This window comes from Psittacula echo (genome assembly GCF_963264785.1).
Source record: "Psittacula echo genome assembly, chromosome: 1".
In the NCBI taxonomy this organism is placed as follows: Eukaryota; Metazoa; Chordata; class Aves; order Psittaciformes; family Psittacidae; genus Psittacula; species Psittacula echo.
This window is the reverse complement of record NC_137735.1, coordinates 115,611,877-115,634,820: the sequence shown is the minus strand read 5'-3', so window position 1 is coordinate 115,634,820 and position 22,944 is coordinate 115,611,877. Positions and strand designations below refer to the sequence as shown.

At 39.1% G+C, this 22,944-nt stretch overlaps 1 protein-coding gene across 5 annotated transcripts in view; it reads right to left on the bottom strand.

Annotated features, from left to right (window-relative positions):
- Nucleotides 1-22,699, bottom strand: part of CDK17 (cyclin dependent kinase 17) — a 94,387-nt gene extending 71,688 nt beyond the window's left edge. For 3 of the 5 annotated variants that reach the window (XM_080621954.1, XM_080621952.1, XM_080621956.1), the window contains exon 1: nucleotides 22,289-22,699. The gene's annotated coding sequence lies outside the window, so the exon portion shown is untranslated. Of the gene's footprint in view, nucleotides 1-415; nucleotides 487-1,112; nucleotides 1,282-22,288 lie in introns of those variants that run through there. The other 2 variants (XM_080621953.1, XM_080621955.1) reach the window with 2 other exon arrangements.
- Between the last annotated feature and the right edge of the window lie 245 nt (nucleotides 22,700-22,944).

The following is a 22,944-nucleotide window of genomic DNA, read 5'->3' as shown; positions in this document are numbered from 1 at the left end:
CTTTCAAACTAAGCTAGTTTGTTTAAACATTGGCTACAATTTTTATTAAAAATTAAAATATCCAACATTGCATGTTTACAATGAAAAATTGCCAAAAACAGAGAAAGAATTTCACAGATCTATTTTTAACATTGAGAAATGCCAAGTGAATTACATAGGAAATCTTATCCTTTTCATGATACATAAGAAATTAAAGTATCATTTTTCTGAAGCTCCTAAACTTGACTCAAGATAAGTTATTGTGAAGAAAAGCTGAAGAAATGAACAGGGATCACAGCAAAGATACACACTATCAAGTCCTTTGAAAAATAAAATCACATCTGTTTAGGTTTCCTGGCTAAACTCTGTAATTTGTACATCAACAGCAAATCTGAAACATCGAATCAATTTCTTTACCAACCATCAAAATATTCACCTCAAGTACTGATCCTCAAGAATCAATACTTGTTTGTCATGTAGACTGGAAATTCGACACGAATGTGTTAAGATTACAACTTGACCTTAACAATCTTAGCAGTTGCTTGAATCTAAACAAATTAACTCCATAATCTTCAGCTTAAAAACGCATTACTTTTTCTTCCCTCTCTACTTTTGGGGAGTATTCTTTGTCTTTTCCATATGAAGTTATCTCTCAATCTTGCCATTGGACTTGACAATATGAAAGTCAATTAAAGCTACAGTCATCATGCTTGTGGACACCTGTTGCCTGGAGAATAGGCAAAAAAATCAAGCTGTTAAAGAAATAAAGAAGAAAAAAAGGCAAAAGAGACTTCCTGAAGCCCAATTACTTCACTTTCAAGATGAAGGTCCGGGTCTAAAGACAACAAGTTGCAAGCAATTTTCTAGTTCAGTAGAATAAAGGATCAGTAATGCCACACAACTTGTTTTATAACATAACTCTTACTGATGATTCAGAGATCGTGACCACTTAAGCACAAACACTTTACTGAACACATAAGGAAGTTATAAGCTGTCTACCCCCACAAGAAAAAAAACCTACTAGCACAACAGGAGAGGGGAAGGAATATTACAAGGATTGTCAAATATTATTTCCCATGAAATATTTTGTTATTGCATATTTCAGCACTGACTGCGGAATACTTCTACTTTACCTTTGAAAACTTGGAACGTAACAACAGCTGATGGCTGTCCAACAGAACACATGGTTTCCAAACAAGCTCTTGCTTCATGCAGCCTCAGCAAACATCTCAACTTCAGCATGACATGGACTATTTTTATTCTGCATATTTAGACTGTATTTTCAATTTGTATAGCAAATTCCTGGTGTGAAGGGGGGAAAAAAACATTCACTGATCACTTGCAACCACAGACCAAGAAACATTAACTGCTGAAAAAAACCCATTTACTTCAGTTGCAAATTCAACGGATTCAAGTTAAATGGATTGTGGAAAAGTGGAAAGCGAAGGTTTTTAACCTGCAGGGAATGAGAAACTTCCAAGTCATGGCAGCAGGTGACCGAAAGACTTCATAGAAAGTTTCATAACATTTTTTGCAAATAATTCCAACAAACTGTTGCTGTTGGTAGCAGTATGCAAACCAATTACTTTATAGCCAGCTCAGGTATCACTGCTGCTGTGACTGTACTGCAGACATAAGCTGAGATGATGGAAAAGATACGCAACCCAACACATTAGAGCTGTGACAAACTATTTCCTCTTATGTTTTTGTTTGAATTGTTGCTACCTATAGTGTCCCTGCAATACACCCAGGTACAAACAGAATTCTATGCTTCCACAGTTTAGCTTTTTACTAAGTTTTAGAAGTGCCTTGGCTGCTTGCTGGGAGGCAGCCAGGGTATCAAGTGCAACCGCTTCTGTATTGCAGGTAGCTTTCCACTTAGAAATACCTTAATCAAGTGTGTAACATCAATACATGCTAGCTAGTTGAAGTACAGACAAATGACCTACATGGAAATATTCTCTGTCCAGCAATGTTGGTGTTGCCTGGCCCCCTAAAGATAGCGAGAAAAAAAAAAAAGCTTTTTTTTTTTTTTCACTTAAAATGTAAAGAAAAAATTGCTGTCTTACAGAATTAGAGGTTAACCTGGCCTATTTCCTCTAAAATTTCTTCTAATTTTAGCTTCTATCACTATCTAATTTTTTCTTCCCTCTCCCTCCCCTCAATGTAGGAGGAAATCCTAACCCCCACTGACAAAAGAGATGGTAGGAGGTAGCAATTACTAATGAACTAGCAAGACAAGCTCTTCATTATAAAGCAAGAACTTAAGAGATTCTGAACAAGGACAGAAGTACCCACACTTTCCCTTGGTGACAATAAGGATGAAAATACATTTTGGACTTCCCAAGAGTTCGAACTATATTCCCAGAATGATGCTTCTGCTGTCACATATCTCATATGCTGAAAATCTGGATAAGAAAGCATAAATGCTTGTACGTGTATTCAGAGCATGTTTTCCAGACTCATACCAATTAGTTCCTTCCCTTCTGTTTCCTATCACTTGAATAAAAACATTGGGAAAGATCCAAATAATGACATTTCGATAGCAAAAAAGCAAAGGCATTCAAACATTTCTGATGCAACTCCAAAACAAACCAAACATGGAGGTACCTCTTTCCCAAACACCTGGCTCCTCATGACATGCTTCATGAAGTCTAACCAGCTCCTTAACAAAGATCACACACTTCCCACATGCAACATGAATTCTGTAGGTACAGATCAACTATATTGCCAAGAATCAGTCTGCACCTGGAATAAGCCTAAAGAACTTCACAGTGTTATAGGAAAAAACAAAACACAACAACACCCAAAACCAAACAACAAACCACAAACAAATGAAACACCTGAACATGCAAACATAACTATATTAATCTTACACGCATACATACATGCAAGATCTTAAGAGTCATGTAAAGAACCAGAATCATGCAGATACGTTTATCCTGCACCTGACAAAGTGATGCCTGAAGAGCACCTGCTCCCTTCAACAGGGAACAAACTACCACATTTGCACATTTAACTTCTGAGCTGAAGCAACTAAATATACAACTACCTGACAACCTGTCAGAAAAAACTCTAAAGTTTGAATTCAGAAGATTTTAAAGTAGCATGAAATTTACTACTTGTCCCATATGAGACATCGGAGGGGAAAAAAATTCAAAGTTCATAAGCTGAATGTCACACACTCAAGAGTAGGGGTGCCCTAGGGATGAGACTGACATCTATATTACAGCTGTCTTTTTTTCCACGCCCACATTCCATGCTTAGTGACCAGTCTAACAAGGCCCCATAATAAAAACTATCATCCTATTAAAGCATCTCCTATTTACGGGTTTATTAAATTAACATTGATTTGGTTTTCAAATATATATTTATCATTTAATTGGTATGTTTAAAATTCAAATCAGATTTACAAAACAAAGTTGGGACCAATGCTTTTAAGCCTATTCTTGCTACACATACTCTCTGTATGTTGCACAAACTTATTACAACAGTTACATAAATGAGGTATCCTGCTTCCTTCCAGACTAGGCTAGCTCTTGCTTACCCTTCAAACAGGACAACATAAAAGACAAATAGGAAAGCCAAGCAGAAAAGATCTTTAGCTGACCAGAAATTCCAATATAAACCTTTTAAAGGCTCATGTGTAACCTAGAAAGATGATGTAAAATATCAAAATATAGTAGGTTAAACTAACTCTGTTATTTGGAAGAAGCAACACAACTTTTGACAGAAAAACCAAACTGTAATCTAAACTAAGCTACATACATGTGGCATCCCAATGCAACTGCTATAAGCAGAGGGCAAGTACACTTTTTAAGCCAAATCTATTGATTTCTGAGCACTTGAAATATTCTCCACATCTTGTATCATCTCTTTAAAATACACATGCAATATACTCATGGAGGGCTATGTCCTTTTCAGGAAAGACAGGCCAGCCAGGCGGGGTGGTGGGGTTGCTCTTTATGTGCGAGAGCAGCTGCAATGTACTGAGTTCTGTCCAGGGACAGAGGACGAGCGAGTTGAGAGTCTGTGGGTGAGAATAAAGGGGCAGGCTGGCAGGGGTGATACTGTTGTGGGTGTCTGTTACAGGCCACCAGATCAGGGTGAGGAAGTTGACGAGGCCTTCTACAGGCAGCTGAGAGCGGCCTCACAGTCACAGGCCGTGGTGGTCGTGGGGGATTTTAACTTCCCTGATGTTTGCTGGAAGGACTACTCAGCAACCCAGCCACAGTCCAGGAGGTTCCTCCAGTGTATGGATGATAACTTCCTCATGTAAATGGTGGATGAGCCAACCAGGAGAGGAGCGCTGCTGGATCTCATCCTCACTAACAAGGACGGTCTGGTTGAAGCAGTAAAGGTTGAGGGCTGCCTTGGTTGCAGCGACCACGAGATGGTGGAATTCAGGATCTTGTGTGGTAGGACCAGTAGAATAGCAAGTAGAATTGCAACCCTGGACTTTAGAAGGGCAAACTTTGGCCTTTTCAAGCAATTGCTAGGGGAAATCCCATGGGCAAGGCTGCTTGAAGGTAAAGGGGCCCAAGATAGTTGGTTGGCATTCAAGGATTGCTTATTCCGAGCTCAAGATCAGTGCATCCCGACACGTGGGAAGTCAAGGAAGAGGGCCAGGAGACCTGCGTGGCTAAATAAGGAACTGCTGGGTATGCTCAAGTGGAAGAGGAGAGTTTACAGGTCATGGAAGGAGAGGCTGGCCACTTGGGAGGAATATAAGGCTGCTGCTACAGGATGTAGGAAGGCAGCTAGGATGGCCAAGGCCTCCTTAGAATTAAATCTGGCGAGAGGGGTCAAGGACAGCAGAAAGAGCTTTTTCAAATACATGGCTGTAAAACTAACACCAGAGGCAAGGTTGGCCCACTGGTGAACGGGATGGGTGCCCTGGTGACAGAAGATACAGAGATGGCAGAGTTACTGAATGCCTTCTTTGTCTCAGTCTACTCTGTTGGAGGCAGTCCTGAAGAGCCCTGTACTCCTGAGACCTCAGATGAAGTCAGGTCAACGGAGCAGTTTGCCTTAGTCCATGAGGAATGGGTTAGGGACCAGTTGAGCAATCTGGACATCCATAAATCCATGGGTCCAGATGGGACGCACCCGCGGGTGCTGAGGGAACTGGCAGAAGTCATTGCTAGACCACTCTTCATCATCTTTACCAAGTTTTGGGAAACGGGAGAGGTGCCTGAGGACTGGAGGAAAGCAAATGTCACTCCAGTCTTCAAAAAGGGCAAGAAGGAGGACCCGGGTAACTATAGACCGGTCAGCCTCACCTCCATCCCTGGGAAAGTGATGGAACACCTTATCCTTGATGCCATCTTAAGGCATATCAAGAATAAGAGGGTTATGAGGGGCAGTCAACATGGCTTTACCAAGGGGAAGTCATGCTTGACCAACCTCATAGCCTTTTATGAGGAAATAACATGGTGGATGGATGATGGCAGAGCAGTGGATGTGGTCTACCTTGACTTCAGCAAAGCATTTGACACAGTCTCCCACAGCATCCTCATAGCTAAATTGAGGAAGTGTGGTCTGGATGATCAGGTAGTGAGGTGGACTGCGAACTGGCTGAAGGACAGAAGCCAGAGAGTTGTAGTCTATGGGGCGGAGTCTAGTTGGAGGCCTGTATCTAGTGGAGTGCCTCAAGGGTCAGTATTGGGACCAGTATTATTTAATATATTCATCAATGATTTAGATGAGGGAATTGAGTGTACTCTCAGCAAGTTTGCTGATGACACTAAGCTGGGAGGAGTGGCTGACACGCCAGAAGGCTGTGCTGCCATCCAGCGAGACCTGGACAGGCTGGAGAGTTGGGCAGGGAGAAACTTGATGAAATATAACAAGGGAAAGTGTAGAGTCCTGCATCTGGGCAGGAACAACCTCAGGTTCCAATATAGGTTGGGGAACAACCTGTTAGAGAGTAGTGTAGGGGAGAGGGACCTGGGGGTCCTACTGGACGGCAGGATGACCATGAGCCAACACTGTGCCCTTGTGGCCAAGAAGGCCAATGGCATCCTGGGGTGTATTAGAAGGGGGGTGGTCAGTAGGTCGAGAGAGGTCCTCCTCCCCCTCTACTCTGCCCTGGTGAGACTGCATCTGGAATATAGTGTCCAGTTCTGGGCCCCTCAGTTCAAGAAGGACAGGGACCTGCTGGAGAGAGTCCAGCGCAGGGCAACTAAGATGATTAAGGGAGTGGAGCATCTCCCTTATGAGGAAAGGCTGAGGGAGCTGGGTCTCTATAGTTTGGAGAAGAGGAGACTGAGGGGTGACCTTATTAGTGTATATAAATATATAAAGGGGGAGTGTCACGAGGATGGAGCCAGGTTCTCAGTGGCAAACAATGATAGGACAAGGGGTAATGGGTACAAACTGGAACACAAGAGGTTCCACTTAAACTTGAGAAGAAACTTCTTCTCAGTGAGGGTGACGGAACACTGGAACAGGCTGCCCAGGGGGGTTGTGGAGTCTCCTTCTCTGGAGACATTCAAAACCCGCCTGGACACATTCCTGTGTAACCTTATCTAGGTGTTCCTGCTCCGGCAGGGGGATTGGACTAGGTGATCTTTTGAGGTCCCTTCCAATCTCTAACCTACTGTGATACATTATAGTTTCTTCACAGTAATACAGAGCAGACGGAACTTCGAAAAATAAGGAGAGGCTAAGAACTGAAACACCAATACTGCCTTTTATACTAGAAAGAAGCCCTGCTAAACCTTCCATTCTCAGGCGTAGCAAAACCACATCTGGTTGTAGTAAGTACCATGCTGAACCCCTTGTACTCAAACCACTCAGTCTTCACAATAAAAGCAAGAGTAAGGATCAAAGTCTTTCTACTACAGTCAAAACAGTATTATTCTATGTACTGTTCAACAAACTGCTGGAAAACCACTTCTACTGCAGTTGATGCTTTGCAAACCAACAACAAAAAAATCTTACTGAATGTACTGAAGCTCAAAAAGCAGCTTGTTTTGTTATGATTTACAGGATTGACGTAATTTGTTTCACAATTTATTATGATGCTTGAGGAACTGTTCAAAGTGTTATTTTAACTATGTATTATCCTAAATGACATTTAATAAAACATGATGAGGATATGAGTGTAAGTGTAGAATAAATGTTTCTTCTTAATTAAGCTTGTAATGACCAGGTTTCATGTGATCACTTAATTTATGACCAGTGTCCAAGTATCCTCTGTGAGAATTACCTAATTTAGTCACCAAGCCAATTGAAAGCCCTAACCATCTCCCTTCATTATGTTAACACTACATGTACTTTGCAGAGCATCGTGGAGGCCAAATTAAAAATGTGCAGCTTTTTGGAATGTTCATGTTTGATGAACAGCAGTTCAGCACATTAATGTTTAGGTCAACGAGCACCTACAGCAGATAGCTTCACAGCAAATAACTGACGTAAGAGAAGAGATGACTAATCACAAACTCCTCTAAATGGCATTAAATTAAGCTACCACCCAGAGAGAGAGAGAAAAGCACTCCTTATTTACCACCCTGTTTGCAGCCCTATTGTGAGAATCCTCCTGTGCTGAAGTCTGCAGGGCAGGAAAGCTGCCCTGGAGGACCAGGTAATGGAAAAAGCCATCTTTCTACCCCATCCTCATAACTACCATATTGCATAGAAAACACAGGTTGGGGACACAGCCAAAGCAACTGTCCGCAAAAAAGTCTGCCTTTATTTTCAACCTTGTGTACCGTGCAACAGGGTGGAAAAAAGAGTTTACCCAAATAGGTTCAGCTTCAGAACTGCCTGGTAGTGAACACACACAAGCCTCCTCAGACTTTATATGTAAAAAACAGAGCTGGCTTACAATCAGTTTTTCTGCTGGATATGTACAACAGCAAGGGATAATGCCAGGCACAAATCCGCAGTTCAAGAACCCTTTTTAGAGTATCAAAGCTAAATTTTTGTTTCTGGTTTGTTTCACATTACAACTTTATGAACTAAAACAAATGTCAGAAGAACATACTTTTATATGAACAGGTAGAGTTAACTAAGGAAATATTTTACCACGAAAGGATCCTGTCCATATTGCCAGATAATCTGGTCAGTAATGACTTTCGGAGTTGACAGTAAATACATATTCATTTCAAAGCTTTTTTACTCTTAAGCCACAAATTCTTTTTATCCTTAAAACAGTATGACACAAACAGGTAAAATAGCCTGCAAATGAATGTTCATGTAGCTCACAATATTCTCTACCTAATCTCTTCTCTACAGACAGAAACCTTTATCTTGGTACCAACATGAATTTTTTATAGTGTATGTGTGTCAACTAAGACCATCAAATGACAAAGTTAGTGAGAATATAGACAGGAGTGGGAAGACAGGAATTGACCAAATATTGCTCTTGTAAAGAGGATTAACACAGCTTAATGCTTTTCTGAGCTTTGAGGTAGCAAGCTAGTTTTATGATTACAGAACACACCTGCTAGAGCCATCAACAAAAAGGGAGCGTTGGTGCCCATGCCACTCTCCCTGGCACAGCCAGGCTACCAAGAGTCCAGTCCCTGCCATGTCCTGACCCCTGCCAGCCTTACACCCCTCAGGATGGGAATGCCACTTCCAGCTCCCTGTACTCCTAGAGAGGCAAAACCTTTGTAAAAAACATTCAAACCATTGGTTTTAATTCAAATTATTTATGTTGATCTTATTGTACAAATAAAACACCTTGAAGATACTACTATTATTATTAAACAATCCTAAATTACAGCGCATCATTTTGATAAACAGTACATCACATGCTACAGATCAGGTTAAATTTTAGTACTGTACACCATTTCATACAAAGAAAGCTTAAAATAAACATTTAACTTTGAATAACTACAAAGAGCTGTTAAAAAAGCAACTTTCTCTTTTAACACTACTAAATGATTAACACTGTTGTTTTGAGACAGGATGTCTAAATTTAAGAAAGTCTCACTATCAAAAAGAATAGTATTTTTAATATAATGCTTATATTAAAATTCCACTTTAGCATGACTTGAGTAGTCTTTATTCACACAGTGGTTTTCAGAAAGTGGCCCATGTATGGCCCATGCAGTCGAGAATATAAACACATAGACACTGCTGATGACAGCATTTAGGTCTTAAGAGAATTCATTTACTCTCTCAAGTGCTGCTAGACAATTCTGTGTAATGAGCAGTGAAAATACCGAATGAAGTATTTATGACTTACACAATATAAATCATATTCTGATACGCCAGACATGCATTTTTAACATGCCCAATGTACATTAACTAATCATGAAATGCTCAACAAAAGTAACTGCAGAAATTGCTTAGAGAATGTGCTCTCACATGTGAAAATGTGGTTACATTTCTTTACATTTCATTTGCTATATACAAATTTCACTCAGCCATAAAATTGTACTTTTAATCTCCTCAATATATGTGAATGTTTTACTAAAGAAGTATCTGAACCTTTCAAGTACGAATGGTTTCAAGTACTTCATAAGCAGTATTTTCTATAGCCCAGAAAACAAACTCAATCTAAAAAATAGGTCACACATATTCAAGTTACTTCCAGATCTCTTAAACGAAATATAAAAAGGCCTATGGTGCAGAAAGCCTACTAATGCATATTATAATCCTAAATACCTTCTGTTTTCTACAAGGTCATAATGTCCTATTCATCAACTGCCTTTCTATCTCCTGAGTTTAACTAGCATTTAATATAGATTATGTTTTCTGTTTTGGTTTGCATTTAGAGTTAGGTTACACACTGCTTTAAAAAAACCACCAAAAAACCACAATATTTAAAAAAAATCCCTTCAATATAACAAATGCCTGTCTCTAAGCAGTGTCTCAAAATTACACAGAATTAAATAATTCTAAATCACAGAATCCCAAGGGTTGGAAAGGACCTCAAAAGATCATCTACTGTTCTATTGTTTCCAAACATCACTTTCCCATTCTAGGAAATTATATAAGGTGCAACAAATACACATAATAAAGGTTAAAGTTAAGTTTAAAAGACATAATTTTCAGATGAAGACTCCAGCCTTCATCAATACTATTAAAAGCATACACATGAGCAGAGTTCCAAACAGGCCCTATGAAAAGAATTAAAGCCCACATTACACACTGCGTTACACTGCAGGAAAATGAATATCCCCAAATACTGTATTATTGTTTACTGAAATGTCAGTATCCTTTTAAAATAAATCAAACAAAAAATTAAGTCAGCGAAGTTACATATCAGAAGCTACAAGTGCCATCTTTATCATGGCAATACAAATTCTGATAGATAATATCATGGAATTATTTGAGTAAATAAGTTTCTGCACCACATAGGCAGGAAAGACAGAAAAGAGCAAGGAAAACCTGAGCCAAGAGTAAGATATGATGAACTATGCTACTCACTGATCTTAGATGCTTGAAGTAACACCAGAAAACATCAGCTTTGCCATCTGATAAGCAAGTCAAAATTATTCTGAGCTCTTAAAAATAAAAAAAAATAAATCTAAGATTCAAGTAATTTCTGTTAGCATCCAAATTACTAAAAAAGACAAGGACAAAACACAGGTAAACTGCAAAGATCTATGCATATAAAAATGTACAACAACATAGCATGCCTCTTGTGATGTTCCTTAGTGACACGTTTTTAGGAAACCCAGTACTTCCCAGAATACTGATGAACAAAAAAGGTAACAAAGAAGATAACAAAACCATATCGTGAATCAAGGAGAATCTTGCCTTTAGAAAGTTTAAACCTTATTAATGGAATTCCCACTATTTAAAACTTTCATATGCCTAAAGCTTCAAGGTATACTTAAAAAAAAGAGAAGAAGAAGTAGTATAAGGCCTTTCCTAGCATGATTCTGATTATGGGTGCAGAGGCACAGAAGTAAACAGAGTTCTGATGAAGCGAAGGGCTGGTCAATTGTGTCAGAACCACAGATAAAATCAGACTTGTATCACTACAAGATAATGCATTAGGACATATAAAACATTTTTTGCCCTCAATTCAATCTCCTCAGCCAAACCACTTTTGATGCTGCAGAGTGTGGGTTTGACAGCAACGACAGCATTATCCAGCAACCACCTCTAGCTTATCTACAATATTATGTTATTCAATCTACAGTGTTTCATGACTGGAATTTTAATTAATTAATTAATTAGGATACCGGGATACAGCCCTATGGCCTACAAAATTTCAAAACGTTTAATTATCCTTAGAATACATAATCAGTGTGTATCATGTGAATAATACTGTACACAGCGTCTCTCAAAACCTGCAGTACAGGGATCTAAGAGCAGATTTACATATGCTGTGTTGCACTATATAAGCACAGATGTCTGACTTTTCAGATCAAAATACTGTTGATAGCACAAACAGCAAAGCCCTAAGACAACCCCTAGGCCTTCCTGTGGCTTAAAAACAGCATTAAAAAAAACTCACTGGATTCCTAGTATTTCACAAGAACACACTCCAGTAATACCTGATTCTGGACACAGCATGCCAGAAAGCCATGCCCTGCCTGTAAAGCTCTCCTTTTGTCACAGCTATGTACTCTCTTCCTCCCTTCTAACACCCCAGTTCATCCCCTTTGCCATCCAACAAAAACCACTACTTACCCTAAGGTTTAGTTCAAAAATACAGCAGAGCTACTCATCTAAGAAGGCGAAAGGGTCTTTATTAAAAATAAAAATTCAACCCTGAGCTGTAAAAGAGTGTAGCTTCTCTGTATTTCAGACAGCTTAATCAAACAGCTTCCTAGACTTTATGATAAAGAGCCATGATAAATCAATCTAACTGGAATAATGTTACTACCTAGCAGAAAAAGCAAGGCTTATGGACACTCTTGAAAGACCTTTGGCAGGAGTTAACCAAGATGAAAGGACCATTATAAATGTCTCCCACTTTTGCACAAAACAGAGCATGTTATTTTTCTAAAGCCTCTTACCATCATAGAGAGGTAAGTATTCTTAAACTGGAACACAACACGAATAATCTGGCAACTAACACAAATAACTTTGAAAGGATATTAACTCAGATAATTTTATTTATCCCTTTGAAACTTCTGAATATAGGGGAAAAAAAACCATTATGTCACTGGGATCCACTAACAGTTAAACATATTACCTTTGGGGTGTGGCTTTTTCTCATAAAAGTGACTATACAGAAAAGGAATTTTCTCTGTCAACAATTCTGCTTCCTGTGCTTTAACAAAGGTTTCAGGTTTTTTCCCTCCTTAGTTGACAAAGACCTTTGTTTGTTGGTTTTTGTTTTGTTTTTTACTGATCTAGTACTGGAAGCTCTGTATATGCAATGTAGTTAAGAGAGAATATTCTCTGTAGAAGACAGTCAACAGGACTGTTTTCCAAGTGTGTGTTTCGGGCTTGCCTGGAAGCAGAGAGGTTACGTATGATGTGTTAGTTCTGTCTGAAGTACCACTGGAAAAGGCCCAGTGCAATTAACTAGACTGAGTCGTAAAGCATTAATGTAGGTTATAGTCCAGGATAGATTCATTTACATTGGTATAAAAAGACTGAGAGCAAGATACCACCTAGCCACAGAAAAGCTATCATACTGTGTTAGTATAAAGATGGCTTACCAGTATTTTATAAGTATAGCACCTTCTCCTCCAGTTGTTTTTCAGAAATCTTTACCAGAATCTATACGACTAGGTTTTCCGACACTGCCAGGCTGTTATTTCTGTTAACAGGTCTCTGTTAAGGCTGATTTTCAAAACATCCTCACCACTGACACCCTGAAGATCAGTATCTTAAAGCCTCAAGTTAAGCAATCAAAATTTAACATAATCCGTCCTTACAGACTTCTTTAGCTAGTGATGCACTACCTAACATGAGAAGTGGCCAATGCCATTACACAAAACACAAAATGCAATTATATCTAAGTAATGTCTTTAACAGGTTATCTAAACTAACATAAGACTTGGCAAATAATATTAACCAATCGAAGGAAATAATTCTCAAAAAACAAAACCAGAGATTTCATATCCTATCTGCCAAGCAAAACAAAAAAAAAATCTCTGAATTAAGATACAATTTCAGTTACCAAGAGCAAATATGACAATCCAATCATGTAAAGATGTAAATTTACGACTAAATGTGGTGTAATGTCATTAAAAAGTCAATAACGAACATCAACTGCAAGTGTGTATGCTCAAATCTTCACTAGGCTTATTCTGTCATGGAGTGAATATATTCTAATAAGCAGATTCTCATAATACAAAAAAAACCAGACAATTTTTATTTGTCCTTGCAACTCTAGCCTTAAATTGCCATGAAACATAAAATGAAAACAGATCATTCATCAACTTATTCTGATATTAAAATTTACTATCATTACTACTCACATGACTGGAATTTTAATTCATGCTAAGCACCTGCAAGCAGAAGTGAAGAATAAAGAAAAATCTGCATGTTTTCTTGCTTACATAATAAAATTAGTTGCATAGATTACAGCGAGGGGGGATTCACACTATTCATCTTTATGCATCTGAGGCGCTTAAGAGAAAGTTTCATAACAGTTTTCAGATCAATTAACAGTTTCCCACCACCAGTAAGAAAATGCTTGGCTCCATCCCCCGGACACCCCTTCTTCCTTCTTCACCATCAACCGTCCAATTCCTGCCCTCTTTCTTCCCGCCACTAGTAGTGAAAACCTATTCTATTCAGTTTACTGATGCAGAAAAATTATTCTGAAGCAAGCACCTAATCAGCTCAAACTGTAATGTTGTAATACTAAAACGACGACTGTGATGGGCTCCCTCAAAGGTAGATATGGAAAGAGAAGCAGCTTTATATTAAGATCTTTACATTACCCTCTGAACCTCTTTCTCACTACTGATTATAGAAATAAGCATCAAAAAAAACAAGGCCAAACCCCAAATCAGTTAATGTGGCACAACCCATATTTTAGATGTGAATAAATTATTTGCTGGAAAAAAAATTTAAAAAATCCAGGTTTCATCTACCCACTCCTGGAAACAGATGATTTAAAAAGAATGTAGGTATCATCACTGGCTAGCCATCAATCCCCAAAATAACTTCTAATAATGACAAACAACTTTCAACTTAAATCCTTCAAGTAATTTTTACCTCTTCCACTATCAGAAATATTCACAAGTACAAGGGAACCAAAAGTCCTGCTATATAAGACCATCAGGAAAAAAAAAAAAAGCGCCGTTTTAGAGGAAGCAGCTTCAGAACACTTTGCTAACACTCAAGGATTTGTATTTTACACACAAACTAAAACCAAACACATTTTAAAATGCAGTAACAAAGCTTACTACCAAAGCGTATCAAATCTATTTCTTCAGAACTCATAATCTACTTCATATTGCTCCTAAATGCTAAAATTCAAGAAGAATTCAAGAAGAAAATTCAAAAAGAAAAGCACGTACCTACTGAGCAAACTAATTGCTATAAACCATTATGTTATTCCTTCTCTGCTGTCCAGAAAAAAAACCCAAAAGGGTATGCTTAATAACAAAAGGCTGCTTCTACCTAAATACATTTCAAAGCTATTTTTTTGGCTTATGGAGCAAACATTTTACTTTTGAGAATTATATTGAGATATATCAGGAACAAGCCACAATAAAAATTTAAGTTAACTGCATTCCCCGATAAACAACCCAGAATTACAAGCGGCAGGTTTAAAAATACTGTGACTCGTGCAAATGGGAACACTGTAAGCTGTTTATCTTGTTTAATCCTAAAGGCAAACAGCATAAGCTTTAAAATATTTTGCTTCTTTGCCATAACCTACTGAATCCTGTTAACAAAGGTTATGAAGTACTATGGAGAATCTTAAACTTTAAGAATTGCCTTTGAAATTGTTTTACCTGAGTACTACTGTCAGGACATTATTCTCAAGAACACTAAGTGCACATTTCAGTGATTTAAATCCAAATTGTAGCTTCAATGAAGCCAAAGATCTCATCTTGTCTCTCTAGAGGTGATTACTTCCTCAGAAGAAAGGACCTTGCATGGCCCCTTCAAAACATGACCACTATAGCTATTTAAAAAAAAAGGGCTTTTTTTTGTTGTTACCTATTCCAAATATTTTTCAGCTCCTACCACAGCCCTATTTCAGCTATGTAACTCAGTTTTCTGATATTAAAGAAAAAAATATCTTCAGTTTCCTTACAATTCTTTCCTCAAACACTAACAATTTCCAGACCAAAAATCCCATTTCTTTTCATAACTCCAACCTCAAAGTCCTATCCATATTTAAGAATGTATTTTATAAGATATATTAGTAATTATTTTCCCACTGTCCCTTGTTATTCAGTACCAAAAAAAGTTTCCAAGCTGCTGTTTTACACATCATTTTTTAAAGACTTGAGTACAGCATATATGCTTGATATATTTAGCACTGAGGACCTCCTTTCCTCTCTGTACAACAGGAAGTTTCCACTCCCATCTGCTCAGGACACTTAAAAAAAAAAAAAAAAAAATTAAAAAAATGTACAAACCGTTGTTTTTCCATTGATTGCACAGAAAGTGACTATTATTCACAAGTAAAAATGAAAGTAAAGTTGAACACAAATGCCCATTATAACCTCCCTCAGTTCTCTGACATAGTCAAATGGTCATAAGACATCTGCTGCTACAGGGCTTTAAGCAGCACTGCCAGAGTTACACCAGTTCAAACCCTTCATGGAGCAGCAAAGTTATTCACAAGCAGCACCGGACCAACCTTAATCTCTCATGGTCATACTGGAAGACTTAAGTCTTATATTTAGTTTTCAGAGCGAACATAAATAAGGTGAATTATGAAATAGTTTCACATTTTACAATCAGACACTTAAACAATTTAGGAAGATATTTACGACAAAGCTTTCAGATTGAACAGTAGTTAAGAGGGAAACAAGATCCCTGCAAATGTAAATACTCAACAGCTGTTTATGACAAACAGATCTGAGGAAGAGAGAAGGAACAGAGGAAGCAGCTCTGGCAATAAACTAAGGCCAAACTGAAAAAAAAAGGCTTTTCATTTGCCCCAGTTTAACATATATATGATCACAACTTTTCGGGCCTATACATAATGTTTATGAATTCTACATTTAGAAATTAAACTTTGCGTCAAGATATACAGAAAACTGGTGGAAATATAATAAAATGTAATCTATTACTTTACAACTGATTCTCCTTCTGTATATCACCAATAAATTATTAATTATATTTTTAAAATGAAAGCTATCCCTAAACCCCACATATCAAACGCAATCAACACTCAGTATCTGTTGTATTATACATGAGAAACTATTCCAAAGCTTTGCAAAATAAATTCCCAAGCTAAAAGCTAGTATTAATAGCTGCTTAGATTTGATTTAATTACAAAATATCATTAATTATTTAAAAAGGTTAATATGCTGTATTCAATCTCGTAAAGTGTGATATAAAATGCCACATCAAAACTGCCATTTTTCCAAGCATCCACCTGCACTAATTATCCATCCTGCAGTATCTATTGTTTTCCTAATTTTCTGTGAGCTACAGAAATGATCAGCAACTTCCAGTGGCTTTCACTTCACTAGTGGGAATGCCACAGGTTTTGCAGTGCCTTTTCATGAATGTACTTTGACAATGAGAAGCCCTCATCACAACCAGTTACGTAACGGCAACTATTTATAGTTAACCACTTGATTCATATTATCTGCCAGGTTTTAAACCATTTCATGTGTAGACACTTGATCTATCATTTTAGTTCTTTAATCAAAATGTCACATAACAGCCAGGTAAAAGGTTTCAGAGAAGCCTATCTGCAACATCATTATAACACGCAATTTTTTTTTTTTAACCTTATCAAGAGAACCCATAAGTTCGTTTCATAAGATCAGTCTTCTATAAATATATGCTGAACAACAGTTATTGCTTTCAGAGTCCTGCTCTCTCAATATTCATTTCTATGCATATTAATAACTTTCAAAACCATGGAAAGAAACCTTAAATTGTGCTAAAATTAATTATTTCTCACTGTTCTAAGACATACTGAAAAACTCCATCAGCATTAACAATCCAAAAATACCCTATCGACATTGACAATTCCTATCATACAATTTCAGTGGCAGCTGTTTAACACCCTCAGGTTCCCTTAGAAGGAGTCTCAGGAGCATCACATATGACTATCATCTGGTTTACTTCTGAAGAGAGGTACTTAATGAACATCAGCCTCTTCTGAAGATCACCAAATTCTAACATTTTCTTTAATATATGTAACAGGCTAATGGCTCTGTTAGAATTCCTCTTCCTCTTAAAACATGCCTTGCCTTATTGTCAGTCTGTGAAAGCATGTGTTTTCCTCAGTCTTTAGCTTCCGTTATCAATCATATTCACTTAATTTCAACTTCTTAAATTTTTAAAAAATTGGCTTCTTTGATCCCATAGGCCACTGTAACTTTTGAACCCATTTTTTTCTCAATTACAGGACAATGGGTTTATTAGTAAGTAATATTCTTCAATAATTCTCAGTAATCCATATTTTCCAATAATCTTTATTTTAGTGAACACCAGTTAGCACCCATTACTGTAAGCCACATTAAATGTTACCTTTAATGACTTCTGCATAAAAAAAGTCTTACATATATTGGAACAAAATGCAAATAAATTAATATACTTTCATATAGGTAAGGTAAAAGTAGGAAGTCAGAAACACTTGGAAAGAGACATTTCTGAAAGAAGACTACGGAGTTTATGCCCGTTCACTTTGATATAAGCATACCAGCACAGCTATATGCCGGTAAAATGTCCTAATCCACTGAGCATAGTCTTGATCCTGACAACTTTAACACAAACTGAAAGCATGCAAGTACCCTCAGTGAAGCTGACAAAGCGCAGATGTTAAAAATCAGAGACCATCATGCAACTCTAGCAAGCCTTGAAAACAGCAGCAGTCAGAGAAAGGAGTACAATTAAGAGGTACAGATTATAATTAAAATATGATGAGAGGGCACAGAGTATTGTTTGCTTATGCAAGATACTTAGCAAGATCAACCTAAAATACCAAGTCAGGCAAGAACTGTAGCTAGGAATGTAAATGGAAGACATGTCATTTGTTTGTTCTGGTTTAACACAGCCTTGTTCATCATAATATATGCACAACTATTTATTCCAGAAAAGATAAATAAAAAAAATAAGGAAAAAAAAAAAGGTTGCAATCAAAACCTAGTACGAAACTGTTCTTCAGCTTACTGTATTGTCAAGGTATTACAGGAGAAAGCAGAAAATTGGCCTGCAATTCAAAGCCTTTGAGTGTCTATTTAAAAACGTTATGAACTTAGTATTTTCGCTGTTCTTAAAACCATTATGCCTATATCTGCCCCCTCACATGAAAAATTAAAACATGATTTGACAGTTCTTCTGCTGCTGCATTTTTTGACAATGCTACTCACACGTTTCTTTTTTCTCCAATATTCATGCTTATATATAGCACCCCCAATAACCTGATGCCCCCTCCTGAAGGAAATTTCTAATCCTTTAAAAACAGGCACTAGACCACAAAAGCCCAAACATGCCAGTAAAACACAGTTTCAATGATTTCCAGTGTGTTTACAGTTACTTTATAATACAGTCAGATACAGAGTATAATGATCTCCAAGGAAGTGGCAAACACCTTATTATCTAAGGACTGATGAATGTATGAAAAGCTGGTCTGATGCAAATCACCCTACCTATGCAACTATGTTCTTACGCTCCAACTCTGCAGCTCAAGTTTCAGTGTTCATTCCTTGTGACTATCAACATCAGTGGTTAAATGCTCAAGGTTTGAATCGCTGTTTGTAGATGTTCTAATTGGCCAATTCTACTGAACTCTGAAGTTGACATCGCAACTAAAAGGAATTCAGGAAACCAACAACTGTGAAAGAATTGCCAATCCATCTGGTCAGTTAAGAGTGCGTATGTGTTGGATTTGTATTCAAAACAGAATTATAAGTAGTCATTTGCCTGAACAAGCATTAACTCCCACTTTTCAGAAAGAGGCTGTCAAGAGTGTTTCATGACTTTTCACTAAATACACACGAAAAAGAAAACATCCCACATCATTAGTGAGCATTTCTGGTCATCTAATATTTCTGGAGGAAGCAGTATCTGTTTTCCCCTACTACATGGGAAAAAGCATTCCTAGGCCGCCAGAGGTACCTACAGCAGGATATAAAACATTTAATATTGATATAGAACATTTAATATTTAATATTTTAACATTTAAAAATCCCCTGGACTTAGAATTTTTAAAGGTTTTGAAAAAGTAAATGAAAATTATTGTCTAGTGATCAAAATATATAAATATAAAATGCTTTTAGCTCTAACATACAAGTAAGATAATCTCTACATCAGCATGTGAACAGGAGGGAAAAAAAATCCAGTTCTTACATGCAGAAGGAAAAAACCATAGTGATAATTATGTGCATTGCAAAAAAGAAGATGATCACTAGCAATATACTGGTTTAGTCTGGTCTTTAGCTGTGAAGCATAACTGTCATAAAGCATAACTGTCATAAAGCATAATGTCATAACATTTAGCATTTTAAAAGCATTTTTACATGCTAAAGTGGTTGAGTACTGCTTTATATCAAATTCTGAAGTGCCACTGATTAGACTGTGTCCAGCCGCTGTATCTGATACATATTCAGAGCTTGCTGTAAAAAATAAAAGGCAGGTATTGAAAAGCATGCAGCTAAGAGCTGAAGACACCTATAACTTAAGAACTATAAGCAACATTTAGTTCACAAATGGAGAGTTTATGCTAGAAAAGCTTTGTTATTATTCAGCTTGATTTTTAGACATGATTTAGTCCATTTTCACAGTGCACTGGATTATGCATTCAATAAAGACACAACCTTAGGCCAACAAATAAAAGCTGATCATTATGTGAAATATCAACAGCTTCCATTAAATGTGAAAAGAGGGTAAAGAGCAAATTCCTGGAAAGGTTTTAATGCAGACTGTTCATGGAATCAGCCTCCAACAAAGCCTTTCCTAATAGCAGTTTTTAGGTGCAATTGCTCAAATATACGGTACTGAACCAAAACTTAAGACTAGTGAAACATTATTATTTTTTTCCAACAGCACATAGGCATTTAAGAAAGATGAAGGCTTTGTATGTTAGTAAGCCATCCAAAAACATTCTGCACAGTTTTACTGTAAGAGCTCCACATTGTAAAAATAACACAAGCATAGAGAACATCTTAACATCCATGTCATAAGCTGTATCATATTTTCACACTGAAGTGTTAGACTGAAATTGAAGCCAGAGCCATCCAGGGCAAAAACACAGCCCTGTTCTAGTTTTCAGTTATTCTCGATCTAATTATATTTGGAATCATAAAATCAAGTATTTCACTACATGTTAGTGGCATTTTACACAATAAAAAGATCAATTAATGCCCTACATCCTTAGCCAAGCTTAAAATAAATGACTCGCCATTTCCAAACTGTAATTTCCTTCAGACAACACAGGTTCCAATTTGCACACTCTTCGGTATAGATGTAGGCAGACCCCACCTACTGATCTGTGTAGAGCTCCAGCCCCCGTAAAGACAGGGTACACCACACAATATGCAAATGTAAAGTATGAACTTCACTGCGTTACTCTTCCTAAAGACTCACTACAGTTAAAGCAGTATTTAAATAATACCATGAAGATGCTTTCATCTTTCAAATTTAAGTGGTCCTTTTAATGCCAAGTTAACATTATAATGGTTTCTCTATGCTGGAGAAGTAAATTCAGTTTGTTCTTTCATGTATAAATCATTTTTAAGGAAATTTTTCACTATGCATTTCAAACATACGTTTTTATGTTTTCAGATCTGTTACTTCTGTGTTAGTTACTTAAAACAAGTTTCACATCATTTACTTAAGTGCAGATATAAATAACAAGAGCTGCATATGAGGACACAGAATTTCTACAACAAAGCAATATGGCAATTTAACATCCTAAGTACTTAAAATACCAGATCACCTACTTCACTTTTACCCAATTCTAACAAGAAAACAAACTGAATTTGGTACCAAGTCTAATTTCACAAATACATTATTCTAAGCCACATCTTCCAAGTACTTAACCTTTGGTCATCTAGTTTCCAGGTCAATTAATACAATTAAAAAAGGAGGTAGGATAGGGGGAATGGAAGAATGTCAAAACAGACTTTCCCTTCTCATATCTATGCCATGATAGCTACGAGAAAATTGCTATTGATCTGTTAAATTACAAAAAAGAAAACATATATTCATCAAAATTTAAAAAAAATATATAAAAAAAATAAATTGATGCTTTTTAAATTACTGAGTTTGGATTATGATATACCTCAGCCCTGTTTCCCTTACAACACCCATAATGCTGTTACCACCATTAGCAAAGTGCCGGAGACAGGCAAAGAGTTTAGAACAACTCCAGCCAGCTACCGAAACTGTTGCAGTAAAGACAAAGGGGATCAAGGTCAGCATTCCTCTAACGCAGCAGCTAATCCACTCCTCTGAACACGGTACTGGAACTGGTGGGCTTGAAAATTTCCGTGAAAACCAAAATATACTCAATGGCACCTAATTCCTCCTGTCCTTAGGAGAGAAGAACCATTTTCCTCTCGCTGGACTCAAGCCATTACATATCTGACAGAGGAAGGGGAGGGAAAAGACGGGTTCACAGAAGTTCAGGGTCAGCAAATGTTCACATATCCTGTCATCTACGAACTCGAAGCTCCGGGCACAAAAACTCTTTATGCCACGCACAGAAACCTACACATTTTGGGTTTGCGGGGGGGAGGAAGGGAGAACTGAGATAAGAGCGAATGTGTCATACTTGCGGAGGCTGCGAGGAGAAGAGCTGTCAGGAGAAAGCAGCCTCGTTTGAAGGGGAGAAGGCAGTCGGGAAAGGACGGTTATCAACACCGGATCACCAAAAAACCCCGCGGTGCTCACCAGCTACAAGCCCCGGCTCACAGCTCAGACCTGGCTTCCCTCGGCTCCCCCCGCAGACTGAGCTCAGCTCGCCGGAGCTGCCCCCAGTCGCCGCACCGGCCCGGCGGAGCCGCTTCCAGCCGCCATCGGGCAACGGAAATCCCCCACAGCCCAGCCCGGGAGGGCAGAGCGGACCAGCCAACCCTACCCTCTCCCTCAGAGGGCTCCCCTGGTACCCCCCGGCCCTCCAACAGGGCGCCTCCCGCCCCACCTCCCATCACCCTCCCCCTGCCCCCGGTACAGCGGTTCATCTCACACCAACGCGGAGTCCCACGCACTCGCAAGCCGAGCCCCCCCCCGGCCCTCAGGGCCGGACCCGCACCCCGGGGCTGGGAGACAATAAGCAGATAGAACTCACCAGCAGCGCCGGAGCTCCGTGGGTCCGGGGGCGGTTCCTCTCCCCGTTCTCTTCCCCTCCTCCTCCGCCCAGGAGCGGTATCCGGCCGCCGGGAGCCGAGACCCCCTTCCCTCGCTGCCCCGAGAGCCTCCGCCGGGCCGCCGGCCGCACTCCCTCCCGAGGAAAGTCACTTTATTCCCCGCTCCAACATGGCTGCTACCCCCGCGGCCGCAGCGTTCGCCTTGCCGCGGCTCCTCGCCGACGGAAAGCGGCCGCAGGCCGTGCTTGGGAGCCGCTGGCGGTGCTGAGAGCGGCCTGGGTGGCCTCGCGTCAGCCGGGCCGGGCTGCGGGGGTGCGCGAGGAAAGGCCAGGCCAGGCCAGGCAGAACCAAGCCGGGCCGCGCTGCGCGTCCCCTTCGCGAGCTGACGCCTCCGCCCGTTCCCGGCGCAGAAGCTCGCACTGAGCCAGCCCCGCCGGAGCGCAGGAGGGGCCAGTGGGGAGGCCCGGGCACCGGCGACACCTAGCGGCCACAGCGGCTCCGGCACAAGCTGAGCCTGCGGCTGCGGACGGAGCGGGGTGGTCCGGACGGGGGCGGGGGAAGTTGAAGGCGGAGCGTGGAGCTAGCGCCGTGGGGAATGCCTTGGGCGACGGCGGGGGGGTCTTGTCGCAGCCCTTAC